We start from the raw sequence: 15,715 nt of genomic DNA, 5'->3' as shown, positions 1-15,715 counted from the left end.
GCATAATTAATCTTACCTAATTAACTAATTGATCGGAATTTATAAAATACTCTGAGGAGGACCATACGACGGGAAACACTCTGTGGGTGGTTTCACGTAGCTCTGGAACTCCATTTTTTTATCCTTGGTTTAATTTACGTTAATCACATATTATACTTTTTTTCAAGAGCCGATAATCTGAGAAGTTCAGAAAGTCAAAATTGTCGAATAGAACTCAAGAACCGTAATCGACAAATTCCGCTGAAAGGAGGCCTTCCGTCAAATGCCGTCTGCCGGGTTTCGCTATCGTCGTGTTTAATCTGCCTAATCCTCAGTAATCCCATTTAACGTGCAAAAACTCGTGATGACAGGCTGACAGGTACAAGATGTCACGGCGTCATGCCAATCGGTGAAGCCATAGGGTGTATTCGTCGTACCGTTCATGAGTTGTATCGATCATCAAGCCTTCTATTCTGCGCTTGCACTTTGGTTAGCCCCCCCTCACTATGAAAAACGGAGCTGCTCAGAGTGCCTACAGCTTACCTGGCAGCGTCTTAGTCTGCATTTCACTGGCCAAACACGTAAAGCCGAATGTATTGACGCTGAACTGGCATTCGAATGCCCAAATGGCACCTTCTTTGTTTTTGCTGTTTCTTGCGTCTGGCGGTTTTGACTTCGTGGGCGCGCACTTCCTAATAATGGTGGCATCGCAAGATCGCGCGTGACTCTGCCCACCGTTGAAGGCTTCGTTCAGTACACGCAGGATCAACACATAGGCGCCGCTTGCGCTCACCGTTTCAGCATTGTTCGCGAACTTTCGGAGTCCTGCTTCCGGTGACTGAGACTGCTCGCAACGAAAGCTAGCGACTGAGTGACGTAGCGTTGACAACAGTGCTGGAATGGCCGAAATATGTTTTTTTTTTAAAAGCTTTTGGAGAACAAAAATGGGCGTTCTGGGGCAACTATGGAACGAAAAATGTGCATTCTGATGCAGCTGTGAAGTAGAAATATCGCCATTTTGTTGCAGTAATACCAGTATTGTGGAGCTCCAATACACAAAATATTTATTAAAACAACCCCTCATGCTGAGAAGTGCTGGTGTGGTGGAAAGTTTTGTTGCTTCTGAACCAACTATCCCATTTACCTCATCCTTCACAGTTTGGATACCTTCCCGACCATGTTGTTAATGATAGCAACTGTCAGGCTTTTAGGGCTCCGCTCTCTGATTATCGCAGCAAAATCTTGTCCCGTTGTCTCGAAAAAGTTCTGTGCCGCTTATGGGACGTTTAGTCATGTCTTATGTTATGTGTATACTTGCAGTAATTTTTGACAAATCATCGCTCGAAGTCGCACGAAGAAGGCACAGAGCCCTGTTAGCCGCGACCCGACTTTTCCTTTTCCTGCACGCCAACAAAGGGAGCACGGGGGGCAGCCGCACAGTCAGCCCGCCTTGAACACGCTGGGTGAGAAAAGAAAAAATAAACGCACTACGGCTGGTTTCTTGACACACAGGCTGAGGACACGTGGTTTCCGAAGCTTCCACCAATTACGTGGCCGCAGAAAGGTCTTGCTCCACATGGCAGTGGAACAACAGGAGACCTGATGCGATCAAAGTTTTTTTTTTTTACTCGGTGCTGAGGCTTCTTAGTGTTCGCCTAGGTCCGTCTGTATGTCTGGAGTTTTCTTGACCTTAAATAAAATTAACTAAACGAAAATACCTTACGGACCGAGTGGGTTGCGAATCCGGACGGCGCGTATAGATTAGTTTTGCTGGCCACTGCATCAGACCACTACATCACTGCCTTTTGTTCTATGTACATGAACCGTGTTCAAACCATATGGAAAACAGTAGCAGATCGACATGACACGTAATACGACACACCTCAGCACCACAGCACTCGCTCTTACATCACCGCAGCCGAACATCCCGTGTCCTAAACTACCCGTCTCTCGCGCTGTGCTTTGGGTATCTTCTGCATCAACTTGCAGCCGTGATCAGCGGATTCGAATATCGAAACCGCAGTGCTAACACATCTAATTCGCATTTGCCGTAGCCACGACAAATGGACCAAAATTTCTTTTTGTGCCACTCTTTTTGCCTTGCACTGCTCTCTTCGCAAAGCTGGTGGCAGTCCTGCGTAACCAGGACGTCAGAGAATGCAACTGCTTCTCTCCAAAAACTCTGATGGGGTTTTTGGGAAATGTTTGACCGCTTCAGTCAGGAGTGGCACATTAGCAGCTGTAAGGGTTTTTTTTTTTTTTTTACGTGAGCCGGCAAGGATGCGTTCATGCATGAGACCTTTCAGGACCGGTTTGGCAGACGCGCCAGCTTTGTCGTTCTTCAGCGTCGGAAGTAAAAAAAACAGCGCATTTTAGAAGAATTCGCGGCCTGCGGTCCACGGCTCGAGGAGAAGTAAAAGGGGAAAAAGAGAAAGGCGCACACAAAGGTACAGCAGGAGACAGCACCCTCTCCCTACTGCCCTTTGCTCTCTCCTCCCCCTTACCCCCGCAACCGGTCACCTACGTACCTCTTGAAAATAACGCCCATTTCTCCCTGTGTTCGTCATCCATTTAATTCTGCGAATCTTGTGTCGCGTTGTCATAGCCTTTCTGAGAGGAACATATTGTCAAAGAGTTGTGTCGGAAGGGTAGCGTGAAATTCAAGCAAGTTTAGGTTGAAAGCGATGCCCAATTCTTCCTTATTTATTTTAAAATCAGCGATAGCAGTGCTTTTAGCATGCGGTTCGCGGGCGGTTCGGTTGTTCGATTCCCAGTGCCCCCCGGGTACCTATCGCTTTCCAATGCATACAAATTTTTTCGTGGTTTCTCTGAGGTGAATTGACTCGAAAAATGTCTTTCACCTAACCTTATGTAGAAGAAAACACTGTTCCATGGCGCTCTTTGGTGCAAGGCGGCCCTTGCACCATTAAAACTTGTCAACAAAAGCAAACATCCTTATGGGAAAAAACGCAACGAAAACAATTCTACGCGTAGGCTAAGTACACGCCAGGAGCAAAAACGCGTATGCAATCTGTACGTAAAAGGCGTCAGCAAAACATTGGCCAGCATTCGCGGAAAGGAAGCGGTGGAAACTGGGTACCAGCCGGACATCATTATCTGGCGCCTCCTCCCCTGTCCCGAAGACCCATCGTCCTACAGAAAAGATGCAAGGCGTGGTACGCAAAAACCCTGCTCGAGTGCATGGTGTCTAGAGCGGCGTTTACTTGAAGGGGTTTAGTTGAGGAATTCAGTTGAAAACCGGTTACTGGTTTCATGTAAACACCGCACAGTCGGTTCCGGGAGTCGAGGAAGTGAATCCAGTCAACTCCGCTGCAGGGGGGGGGGGGGGGGGGGGGGTTGACTCGCTCAATTCCAACGGAAGATAGCACGTAAACCGGATACAGACGAAGAGTCGGGTTAGCGGGAGTGGAGAGCATAAATTACGATCCTGCTTTTACGCTTGCGCCATCGCGCCTGCGAGACAGCGGTGCCGTGCCGCAATCTTGGAGGCTGCCACTGCCCTCACCCGCTGCGCTGCTTGACGCTTGGTGTCGCTGCAGTTGAACCGGTCTCGACTCGCTAAAATCTAGTTCATGTAAACACGCAATCGTCGAGTCGGGCTGACCTTACACAACTTGACCCCCCGATTCGATCTACCGCAGTCCGGTTTATGTAAACGAGGCTTAGGCTGGGGACACCAACAATATGACGGAAAGAGTGAAGCAGCAAAAAGCTTATGTCAAGCAAATGAACAGAAGCGCAGTGGCCGTACTTCCCAGCCATGCCACCACAGGGGTGACTTTGACGGCACTATTGTGGTGGAAACCGAACCAAACTGCGCAGAAGCCTTCTACTTGAGTCATGACAGAGGAGAATGTTGAATGTTTTCTGGGAATAACTCCCTTTTCCTACATCCACGGTATAAGCTCCATGACCCTGCGGTCGACCTTATGTGGGCTTAAAAAAGGCTCCGCAACGCGCCCGCAGTCGCACCTTCAAGAAGTAGTAGTAATCGTTTACTGACAAAAAAATACAAAAAGGAAGCACGAGAGCTGCAGCCGGTGGAATTCACGGAATTCAGAAGCGCACCTGAAGTTTGCTTCCACTGCACCAGCGCCACTTCTCCCCTGCCGGTCATTTTGGCGTTGCTGTCCGGGCACGTCGCCGGCGGAGCGCATTGAGCCAGCAGCCTGTCGGCTGGTACGCGCGTGCTGCTCGCGCAGCTGGCACTCTCTCTTTCATTGTGAGCACGTGCCGTCCTGCTCGCGGGCGCACAAAAGTGGTGTTGCCGCTCGCTGTGAATTCCGCGGCGTTCTAAGAGTGGAGAAACTGGTTGTGTGTGCGGCTGTCACAATAGTTCTCTGAACATCAACGGCCAAGGAATGCCCGTGTAAATCTACAGATTTCCTGGTGATGTCCTACATTCTTGGGAAAAAAATTTAATATTGGAAAATTGTAACGTACAGTAACGGAAATATTGAAGGTAATGGTCCACCCTTTCTATATGCAGCAAAATCTTAAATATTTTTCATCGCTCGTATCGAGCAGTTGACGATAGGAAAAACGTTAATACGAAAAAAAAAATGCAAGCCTATCGATGGGAGATTGCTATAGTCAAATCTTCCAGTATATGAAAAAAAAATGTGGTCATACATTTTTTACTATTCAAAAATGTTTTTGTCCGGAATTGTTGCGTATGAAATGGATCAGAACGAGAAACGGCAGGCCTCGATAACTGCTATGGGCAGGGTGAAGTAAGCTTTTTCCTGTTACTAAACACGTTTGGTATGTCGCACGCGTAATATTATTTCTGCGTAGTTTTTGCTGTAATTCACTAAGCATGCAGTGTTTAGTAAAGCTCGCGCTAACGAAACTCATTTTTTTTACCGTTTTTTATTTTGGAGACTGACTGCAGCTAGCGGCATTATGCAGACGCGTGTGAGGCAAGGTCAGTGATCGCCTGAATGTTCCGACTTGTGACGCCGGGCTCAATTTTCGAAGTTGCTTTACATGTAAAAAATTTCAAGACATAAAAATAATCAAAATGTTTGCTTGCACATGAATGAGCGTTTGCATATGAGCGATGGCTCTGCAAATAATTGTTTTGGGAATGCGCGTGCGCTGTAATCGGAATTAAAATAAATATACGAACCGCTTATCTCCGTTGTAGCGATTGACAAACTAGAGCATTTTTTCTCTTAGCCGTATATAGCAAGCAGCTGGTAGGCGCATTTCGTGCGTGTTTTCGTTTTTCTCCTCAGCCTCGCGTGTCGCCTTAAGGGCACTTTATTTTAAGTTAAAATAAAAATTATTTCCATCATTATTCATCGAAACACGTAACAAAATCATTATTATTTGGCCAACAAACCTGCATGCACCGAAGTGCTCAGTCACCCAACGAAATTAAGCATCTTGCGAAGATGGCCGTGCCAAAAAAAAATGGTATTTACCTCGAATTCCACGTCTTAAATGATCTCGTCATTTACTTGCGATACACATTTCGCCGTTACGGTACCGGCTTTTTCGTCAGCAATCTGCTTCACGTAGTGAGCCTGATCCACTAGCAGTTCTTTTTTCAAGTTCGCAGCGAAAAAAAAAATTCACTGTCCACTATTTCTTTTAACCTACATCTCAGAGCGTACTGCTGCGACCGAAAGAAGTGCGAACAGCGGAGTGCCTAGGCTCTCCGCTGTTGGAATTTATTTTCGTCACGCTTATACTTGGCTCGCAACACAAATACGCTAGAGACATCCGTGATACAATAATGTACCACTCTAGCGTCTTTTTGTTACTACCGAGATAAAAACGCATTGAAGATAAATTCCGACTGCGCAGCGCGTGGGCGCCGTGCTGTTCGCATTTTTTTCTAGCGCCCCTGTACATTTTGCCAATCCTCTGAAGCTCGCCAGCGTTCAAGCACGAGGGAAAAAGCTCGGGACTGCACAAAGAGATTTGCACGCTGGCCAACACGTGCAAAGTACGTGCAGAACTGGCTTTTTTTCAGAGGAAAGCGCGCTGCTCGCGCAGCTACTCAATGGGAGGGGTGACCGGTTTGCCCGGACAAAAATACGGAGTCAGTCGGAGAGGGCGCTTTTCACTGGCGTCCGCAGCGCCCCCCTGCGAAGCTGCGGTCCCCTAGGAAAAGTACGAAGGAAAGCGACCGGCAGAAAAGACGGGGGAGCTTTGTTTGGACAACTTGCAAAACTGCGGGAAAGCTGACTAACAGGAAGATGTTTTCCAACCAAGAACCCTCGTTCACAGACACGTTTTCGCTTCCTGCAATGCTGCATGAAGGGTTTAACCGCGAGGGGAGATGAGTCAGCAGCCCTGCACTGTGTCCTTCTTCGAAAAGGTGTGCGGGGCGCCCCACAAATCTGCGTGAACCTGAAGCCCCGCCAGACATTGCCAGCTTTCGAGGTAGAGTGTAAAGGAAAGCTGTGCAAAGGTTACAATGATGCATTCCCTTGACGACTGCCTGTCTCGACCCGCACCTGTCCTTCGCGTCTCGGCTCTATTGTGTCCTTTCAACAATTTCCCTCCCATACAGATAAAGGGACGGCTCTCCTCTCTCTTTTCGAAGAAGAATGAGAGATTGCCGTCTGCGTACGAGGGTTCTTGGTTGGAAAATTGTAGAGGGCGCTCGTTATTCTGCAAGTTGTCCATTCACAAAATACAAAAAAGAATCAAGTTCGCGCCGCTCGCAAGCTAGTAGTGCCTAAGCTTTGTTGTACACATTTACAACGCGCGTAAATTAACTGCATATTCTAGGCCGCGTGCACGTAGCGTCCTGTCGCTAATGGACAGCGCGAGCGGCGCATTGCGCAAGTGGCCCGGATGGAGCGCCCAGCTGCCGCCTTAAAGCAGAAACAGAGCCGGCTTTGAAACGTCGTGTTATCCTACAAGAACTTATTTGGCTGGCGTTTACTTCTCAAATAAATGCAAATTATAGTCATAAAATTTTAATTGGATTTGCCTCTGGGTTGCAGCTTTGGGAAAAGGCGTAGCTTCCTGCACAGCAAATGGCAGATTTGTCAGAATAGCTCACAACATGCCGTTCTATGAACTCTTCGTTATCGCTTCATAGTTTGCACACACTTTTGACATGAACGCGGAAATTAGCAGCGATTACGGCAATGGCAAAGCCCTTAGCGACGGCGAATGATCGAATAACTGGAGGCACTTTAACAACCTAGAAGAAATGCTGTGAATTACCACACTACGAATTGTTACACTGGACAAACTGCCTAATGCGCACAATCAGTTAGTGAAACAGGCACGAAACGGAGCACCAGGTTTCTTGCATAGAATCCTGCAGTACTTGCAACGTACAAGCTTATGGGCATCTATATATGTACAGATGACAGGAGTACAGCAAGAAGCCAAACGAATTCGGCTTGATTGGGCTTGTATACCCTTACAGAAATAGCTTTATATTCAATAAAGAGACTACAGAGGTACACTGATTTCAACGCATCCCTGCTGCATTTTGACCGCATCGCCTAAACTTTCGAAGAGCTGAACGCTATTGAGCTTTAAGATGTAGCGATTAATGCGCTAATACCTAAGTTTCGTGGCTTTGTATAGTTAATGCGCACGCATTTCCACTATCACTCATCCTCAAGTAGCCACTGTACGCGTTTGCAATAGTAAATGTGTCTGTAAAGCTCTGGAGTTTGCTTATAGTCCTCTATAATACCCATTCATGGCGAGCACTTTCTTGTAGCGGCCCATGTTTGTGTGCCTACATCCGATGGGGACACTTTTAATAAAAGCGCGCATTCACAAGGCGTGACTTGATCTCCTTAAAGCAAGCAAAAAAAGCGTAGACGTGCGCCTAGCCAAACGCACCAAGAGAGGGCGCCACACGTTTCTTGCCGATGCTGAGGATGCATGATGAATAGAAAAATAGCCAGGGAAAAATTCTGCCTCTTTCAAATGTAAAATACTTTACATCTATTAAAAGATGGGATATTTCGCTACCTAAAGCTCCTAGAGCAGTCCGATATATTTTAAATCATGGCAGCGGTGAGTGATCAAGTGAGGACAAGTGGGCTTTTTTTCGCGACCTCGTCATAGGCATCATGCGACCATATCTCATCGCGCAGGGTAAACGCAATATTTAAGCCACAGTGATGAAACTTTATTAAAAGAAACTTTATGAGGTATTTAACCCCTCAGGGTCAGAGCTCGCTTGTAACTGTTATGCGTGACGAGATATTGATTTTTTATTTTTCATCGCCATTCAGTTACGCGCCGCCGCGCCGCCGGCTGTCGCGAGATGGCGCGACCGGCTTTCCGAGGCGCATGGGCCGGAATCCTGGGGATGTGCAACAAGTATGGAAAAAAGGAACGCTACCCAAGCAATGGAAAGAGGCCAGCATAACTTTAATCCCCAAGCCGGGCAAGCCACCCAAGCTGGAGAACCTCAGACCAATATCCCTGACCTCATGCGTAGGAAAGCTGATGGAACATGTAGTTCAAACGAGATTAACTCGCTACATGGAGGATAACAGCTTATGGCCTGACGAGATGGGCGGATTCAGACCAAAGCTAAGCACTCAGGATGTAATGTTACGACTGAATCATGACATCATAGACTCCAATTATAGGGATGCAAAAGTAATTCTTGGGCTGGACCTCAAAAAAGCTTTCGACAATGTAAAGCACGAGGCCATCCTAGAGGAACTCCAAGAGATAGGAGCAGGCCAAAAAACCTATGACTATATAAAGGACTTTCTGACAAATAGAACAGCGAAAATAAGATATCAAGACATAGAGTCGGAGGTAATTACGCTAGGGAGTAGGGGCACCCCGCAAGTATCGGTCTTATCCCCGCTTCTATTTAACCTTGCTATGAGAGGTCTCCCGGAAAAGCTCAAAAAGATTGGCAACATACACTTTAGTATCTATGCTGATAACGTAAATATCTGGGTCAATCAGGTCAGCGATGCCGAAATAGAGCATAAACTACAGGAGGCAACGGACATAGTGGTAAACTACGCAGCGAATAGAGGGCTAGCGTGCTCACCAGAGAAATCCGAGCTTCTGGTGTATAACCCTAAGCACTTGAGACTCAAACAGAGTAACAACTTCAACATCACGGTCGGAGGAAACCCCGTGCCGATGGTGGATAGGATTAGAATATTAGGACTGCATATTCAGAGCGACGGATACAACGGGGAAACCCTGAAGAAGCTCGAGGGATATGCGGCGCAAGCCATAGGGATATTTAGAAGAATAGCACTCAAAGGACGAGGGCTAAGAGAGAAAAGCTTCATCAAGTTGGTGCAAGCATACGTTATCAGCCGGATAAGCTATTCTACACCCTACTTGAAGATCCGCTCCTCAGAACGGGATAAACTAGACACGATCATAAGAGGATGCTACAAACGGGCTCTAGGCCTGCCCATAAGCACCTCCACTGAAAGACTCCTAGACATGTGTATTCACAATACATGGAGAGAGATTGCTGAAGCCACGAGAACGGCGCAGTGAGACAGATTAAGCCAATCAAACACAGGAAGGGCGATTCTAAGCATGGTAGGACTCCAGACGGAAAAGGGTATTCTAGTAAAGCGGGACATCCCAAGGGACATCAGAGAAAAGATCAGGGTAAATCCTTTACCCAGAAACATGCACCCTACATTTCACAAAGAAAGGAGGGAAAAGAGAGCTGAGGCACTCACCAAACGCTTCGGCGAAATGAATGAGAAAGCAGTGGCCTACATGGATGCGGCTAGCGGGAAACTGGGAGCGCGCGGGCAACGGTCGTTAGTGGCCGGGGTACAGCTGTCTCTTCCGCAACCATACGCAGTCGAAATCCAGAGTCGGCTGAAGAAGTTGCAATAGCGCTCGCTTGCGTGGGAACGGAGGCACAATACATAATTAGCGATAGCAAGACTGCTCTCCAAAATTATGCCCGAGGCAGAATAACACAGGAAGCACTGCGAATCTTAGGGGGACGCAGAATAAATAGAAATATTAGCCTCGTTTGGACACCAGCTCACGAGGCAGTTCCAGGAAACGAGGCGGCAAACGCCCTGGCTCGAGATCTCTACTTCCGAGCCGCGGCAGGACCGCCCGATAACAAGGAACTGGACGAGAGACTGATATATTACACAGAAATAGTGGAAAATGACAAACTAAACAGGAGACTTTTTCCTCCCCCGGACAAAGAGCTCGCTAACACAGAGGCTACGGCTTGGAGGAGACTACAAGCTAAAAATTTCATACACCCAGTGTGGGCATAGCATGTCTTAAAAGATGAGGATATTGATGATAAGTGTAGGAAGTGCGGGGAGAGGGGGACCCTCGACCATGTGATTTGGGAATGTGCGGATTCTCCAGGGTTCCGAGAGAAAATAGATAGTAGAGAGGCCTGGGAAACCCTTCTGCAAAGCACGGACCCCGTCGTGCAGAAGAAAGCGGTCCATCTGGCGATAGCTGCCGCGAGGAGCCAGAAGCTCCTTGCCTGTCTCTAGTCGCGGAGGTCCCGGCCCCTGCCCCTCGGCCTGCGTGCCGGAGGTAGGGAGTAGGGGGCCTCCATTCTGATGGAAAATAAAGGTTTATCAACAACAACAAGAGCCGGGCTACCAACTCGGTACGTCAGGTAACGGCGGCCGCTTGGCACGGCGCGCCGCGCTCTTCCCACTAGAGGCGCTGCGTATGCAGTATAAAACAGAGTACACTGTAGGGCCAGTTGGTCATACATAATCTGAACGAACAAACGTAGCGTTTAAACAGGACACAGAAAGATGAGGACAGGACGGGGCTACTGGTAGCCCCGTCCTGTCCTAATCTTTCTGTGTCCTGTTTAAACGCTACCTTTGTTCGTTCAGAGCAGTATAAAACACCTGCTTTCGCAACCTACCAGGCTTAACCAAAGATAATCCCCCGCCAATTTTTTTTTCTCTTAGTGCTAGTCTCAATTAATCGAAAGCCACGTAGTTCACTTCAAGTAATGTCCATATCAGTTTTTAGAATTTCCGAAACGCAGTTAACCATGGCCCAACAAGTTTTGCTCACACCGCGCCAAAATACATGCACTTTCGAAAAGCCCGCAGGCAAAGCAACAGATCCAGTACATGTAACCCGTCGAAAAAGCCAAAATTTGTCACGTCACTGCGTCGAGCGTAACCTTGTATTCGAAGTTCTAAATATTGATAGGATATTACTGGCGGTGAGCTACACACCACGCAACACAGAGGGAGGCTAACAGTAATAGTTGAAAAGTCGTTGACCTCTGTGTCCAACGCCTGGCCACCCCAAACATACATTCGGGTTCCGACTGCGGACGCCGTGTGGAAGCAGCGGTTAGCCGGGGCCTCTGCACTGGTCGGAGCGCCATGCCACGTCAGGCTCTCAAGGTCAAGATAATATACACGGTGTGAGGATTCCGGGTCCAAGAAATCAAAGATGTACATCCGTTGACGCAGCACACAAGCAGAGAAGAAGATGCTGAGTGCCGCCATTTGGCCGCACATTTCCGAGCGGCTCCATGTCATAGCGAGGGTATACAACCGGTATCAGCAGCCAATCCGTGACCTTATGTCCGTGGAGCTCCCCCACGTGTAGGCACAGTCACCGTAGGCGACAACGCTGTGGTCGCTAAAGCTAATGGGCTCGCCTTCGGGGTGCAGCACAGACGGCGGCACACCCCTCCTGCACGTTGCAGGGTGGAAGATGTATACGCCTAAGCGGATCCCTGCTGAAAAAAAGTTCTATGATGCAATAACCTCATAGATCATTCATCATAGAGTATCATACAATCGGTATAACATATCATACAATCTGTATGATATATCATACGAATTGTATGATATATCATACAGATTGTAAGATATCTCATACATATTCATGATGAATGATCTATGAGGTTATTGCATCATAGAACATTTTTTCAGCAGGGATGCCTAAGATTACATCGCTGTCGTCGTGGTAGTTGTAGAACGGGTGTAACGAGTAGACCTTTCCTTTGATGGCGACAACATGTTGTTGACGAGTTCTGGAACGCCGTTCAGCAGCACGTTCCACATCGTGCAGTGGTAACCAATCTTCTCAGAAATGAAACCGAGCGTTAGTTTTTCCTCCCTGCTGAAGAGCAAGCAGTGGGTAAGAGCAGGTATGGTAGGCGTTTTTATTTTTTTTTACTGCAAGCCTGTGTTGATTTTAGTGAGAAAGCTTCTAACGCACCCTTTGCTGTCATGACGATATAACAACTGTTCCTGGGCTCACGCGAAGAAGAGAGAGGGAAAGCGTGTGAGAAGGGTTGCGCAGGGAAAGAGGGGACGCGAGGAGAGCAGCGAGGACGCTATGCATTGGGTGGCGCATGCGTGTGTGACACCGAGACGCATTTTTCTTCGCTACAGCCTAATGCATCGTTCGGTGTGATGGCATGAAGCGATAGTAATATTGCACCTCTTGAGTAGCAAAGGCATTGTGTGGTTGTTTCAGAAGCCACGGAACTGTAGGCCTTGCGCACACACAAGATTTGCGGCGCTCGTAAGATTGCAAAAACGAGCCCGGAGTCTAAGAAGACCTGCGTAGACGGGCAGCTGAGGTCACAAAGAAATGCTAACATCAGCATTGGACAGCCGTGGATGGAGGCAGGAGGCAGCTTCGGGCTTGGGCCACTTGAAATCAGGGGGAGGCCAAAGCCAGCTAACATGGGGCCGTTGGAAAAGGGGTCAACGCAATAGGAAAGCCGACCTCAAACGCGCTACGCGACAGGACCCCTCAAATCCGCACGTCCAAATGCTTGCGCCCCCATGATGGATGAAAAACTTTATTATGCAAGCGAGTTTGGACCGTTCAAGGCCTCAGGGGCACGGCGCAGCCCTCATATTACGCGCATGTATTCAGGGTGCGTATAACCATGGCACTGGTCCCAGTATCAGGACAGAGTGACGTTGTCGCGAGTCCTCAGATCTGCGTGCTAGCGAATGCCTCGCTGCAATTCACGTTACTGGTGGTAACTGCTCCTTTAGTTTTAATCTAGCATTGCATATTCGGCATGATTAAGGATTGTTACTTGACAGGCAAAAAAGTAGCAAACTTCAGTTCACCTTAATAGTACGACGTGATAGCGTTAAAGTGTCCGTACGGTCGCTAGGGTGTCCCCTGGCGCACAGTTTTGCAGACACCGACACACTTGTTGAAATCATAAACGGTTTTATTGCACATCGTCGTCCACATTATTTAGTGCCTATAATTATTGACCCTCATTAGCTATGTGGCCCTCTCGTGTAATTTTCCTGCTGTGCGGTGGGAGATACTCGTACAAGGCCTCTATTTATCGAACTTATCGCAGGTTGCTCAGTGGAGGTTTCGATTCCGACTGACCCCATTTGCTTTTTAATATAAGCAAAATAACTTTCCTACTCCACTACCTTCTCGACCAATCAGGATTTTCCAGTGTCAACGATCCTGACAATGGGTTTCCGGCCGAACGGGACTTTTAATCCGGTCGCGTAAAAAAAAATTAAAATTGGAGGGGACACTTAAACTGCGCATTAAGAGTACGACGCGATAGCATGATGGGTTAATTCCCGTATATGCAGGCCATTCACTATTTTACACTGATAGATCCTTGCGAGTCCTCATACCCCTCCAGTCGCACTGGTGCAGTGGTTAAGCGATGGGCCTTGTGGGACCCAGGTTCCCCTGCCCGAGCGGCCAATAATTTATTTAACTGACACGATGGGCAGTTTGATCACTATCCGGTGGGAAGGTTGTGATGACACAACAAGGACACGTGACCAAGGCGGCCCATCCGCCTCCTAGGTTGCTCTCTGGGAACCACCTGCCAGAAACATGCCCATGATTTCTCGCTCACAACGCCGACGAGGACACCGGGGCCTTTAAGTCGATAGAAGGCATTCAGGTGCAGTGCTAACGTTCTTCTTTGTGCGGCTCAATAACTAAAGAAATTATGCCCGGTAGTTGTAAAAAAATAAAGGCGAGCGGCGTTTGCAAATGAACCGTCTATTCCATTCTCAATTCACACAGTACCGGAAGGGTAAAACCAACGTAATTTATCGGACACCGTTAGCGCGCATGAGTTCAAGAGATTAATATTGCCACAACGACGTTTCAAACCCGTGGCGGAGCAAACAGGTCAGCTTGGCTGGCCACTGCACGAGGGCGCGGTGCTATCGCCGCAACCGATCAAGTCTTGTGTTAAACTGCAACACACTTTCACGCTGTGCGTTGCAAATCGCCTCTTCAACAAGTTCCACCTGCGGCGCTCCGCTCATAACACGTTTTCCACAATCGGTAGTTACCGCCGCGGTGGCTCAGAGGTTGGCGTGCTCGGCTACTCAGCAGGATGGATGGATGGAAACAACTTTATTACACACAAAAAAAAATCTTCCAGGATGGTCCCCTACTGGTTTAGTAGTCCACGGGCTTGCGCTTCGCGTAAAGCCCGATCCACCAGCCATTTCTCGCCGGCGGGCTGAGCGGTCCGTAAAGCAGCCTCCCAGGAAGAATGAGTGGGATTGGGGATGGGGGTACTGCCTTTGGGGAGGGACATTCCCAAAGATAGTGGAAAAGTGTGGATTTGGGCACGCCACAGGTGGTACGATCAGGAGGAAAGGTGGGGTGAAAGCATGAGAGACGGTGGGGGGATATAAAACAGCCTTTCTGTAATTGTCGCCATGTGGCGCTGGATGAGGGCGACAAGGTACTGTGGGGTGGTGGCAGTGTCATGCGGCTGAGTTTGTAGAATGTTGTAATTTGATGATATGTATACAGGTCCGATGTAGCCTCTTTCGCAGGGTTGGGTGCCTGATCATCCGTGGTCCGGGAGGAGAGTTCTCGGGCCAGCGCATGAACGCGCTCATTACCGGGGATCGAGGCATGCCCAGGGACCCACGACAGAGTAACCGTTCGGTCGAGAGAGGTGACTGTGGCAAGAATACGATGTGTTGCCGGCGTCGCCACGCCCTTTAGGTAGTGGCGGTACGCGGCCTGGGAATCTGTGCAAATTTCGGTTACGTTATTGTCAATGGTGGAGTGGGCCAGAGCAAGTGCGATGGCGGCTCCTTCCGCTTCTGCAGGCGAATTAGTCCGGATAGTGGCGGCGGCCCCCACTGTTCCGTCTTCATAGGCTGCGACTGCCGTGAAATATCCTGGTTTCGAATTTTCTGCCGCGTCGACATAAAGGAAATTGGAGCGGTTGCTGTATGTTTTCGTGTAATAGCTCGCTCGTGCCTGCCGCCTACCCTGATGGAGACTAGCGCTCATATTGCGCGGTAGGGGCTTCTGATATATGTGATCCTGAGTGCGCAGAGAGATCATGTAAGGTGTAGGACTTGTTGGGATGGGAATGGGTGGATTGAGACGTAGCTGTCGCAGTAGGCGTTGTCCTGTTTCTGTGCGACACAGGCGGACTAATTGGTTGGTGCGTTGAGCCTCTATTAATTCGGTCACTGTATTGTGGGTACCAGTGTCCAGGAGACGTTTCGTGCTAACCGTCCGTGGAAGGCGTAGGGCGCAGGTGGCAGCCGTGCGTATTAGGATGTCTGCCTGTTGTTTGCCGCTGAGTGAGTATGTGGTATAAGAGGTGGTATATAATGCGGCTAATGATTAGTTTATTTGTCATATTGAAGGTCTCATGTTCAGACACGCCATGATTGCGTGCTGCCACCCGCCTGATAAGTGCAGCGACCTGTTTGGTCTGTTTTTGCAAGAGCTGAAGGGTGGTGGTTGCATCGAGTGTGTTGCTAATGAGAAG

The 15,715-nt window shown here is 48.5% G+C and overlaps 1 pseudogene; it reads left to right on the top strand.

The window, feature by feature from the left end:
• Positions 1-9,417: 9,417 nt before the first annotated feature.
• On the top strand, positions 9,418-10,537 carry LOC149357051 (uncharacterized; annotated as a pseudogene).
• Positions 10,538-15,715: the final 5,178 nt, after the last annotated feature.

This window comes from Amblyomma mixtum, chromosome 3 (assembly GCF_055824585.1).
Source record: "Amblyomma mixtum isolate Tamu chromosome 3, ASM5582458v1, whole genome shotgun sequence".
NCBI classification, from domain to species: Eukaryota; Metazoa; Arthropoda; class Arachnida; order Ixodida; family Ixodidae; genus Amblyomma; species Amblyomma mixtum.
The sequence above is the reverse complement of the archived record's forward strand: the minus strand, read 5'-3'. Positions and strand labels throughout refer to the sequence as shown.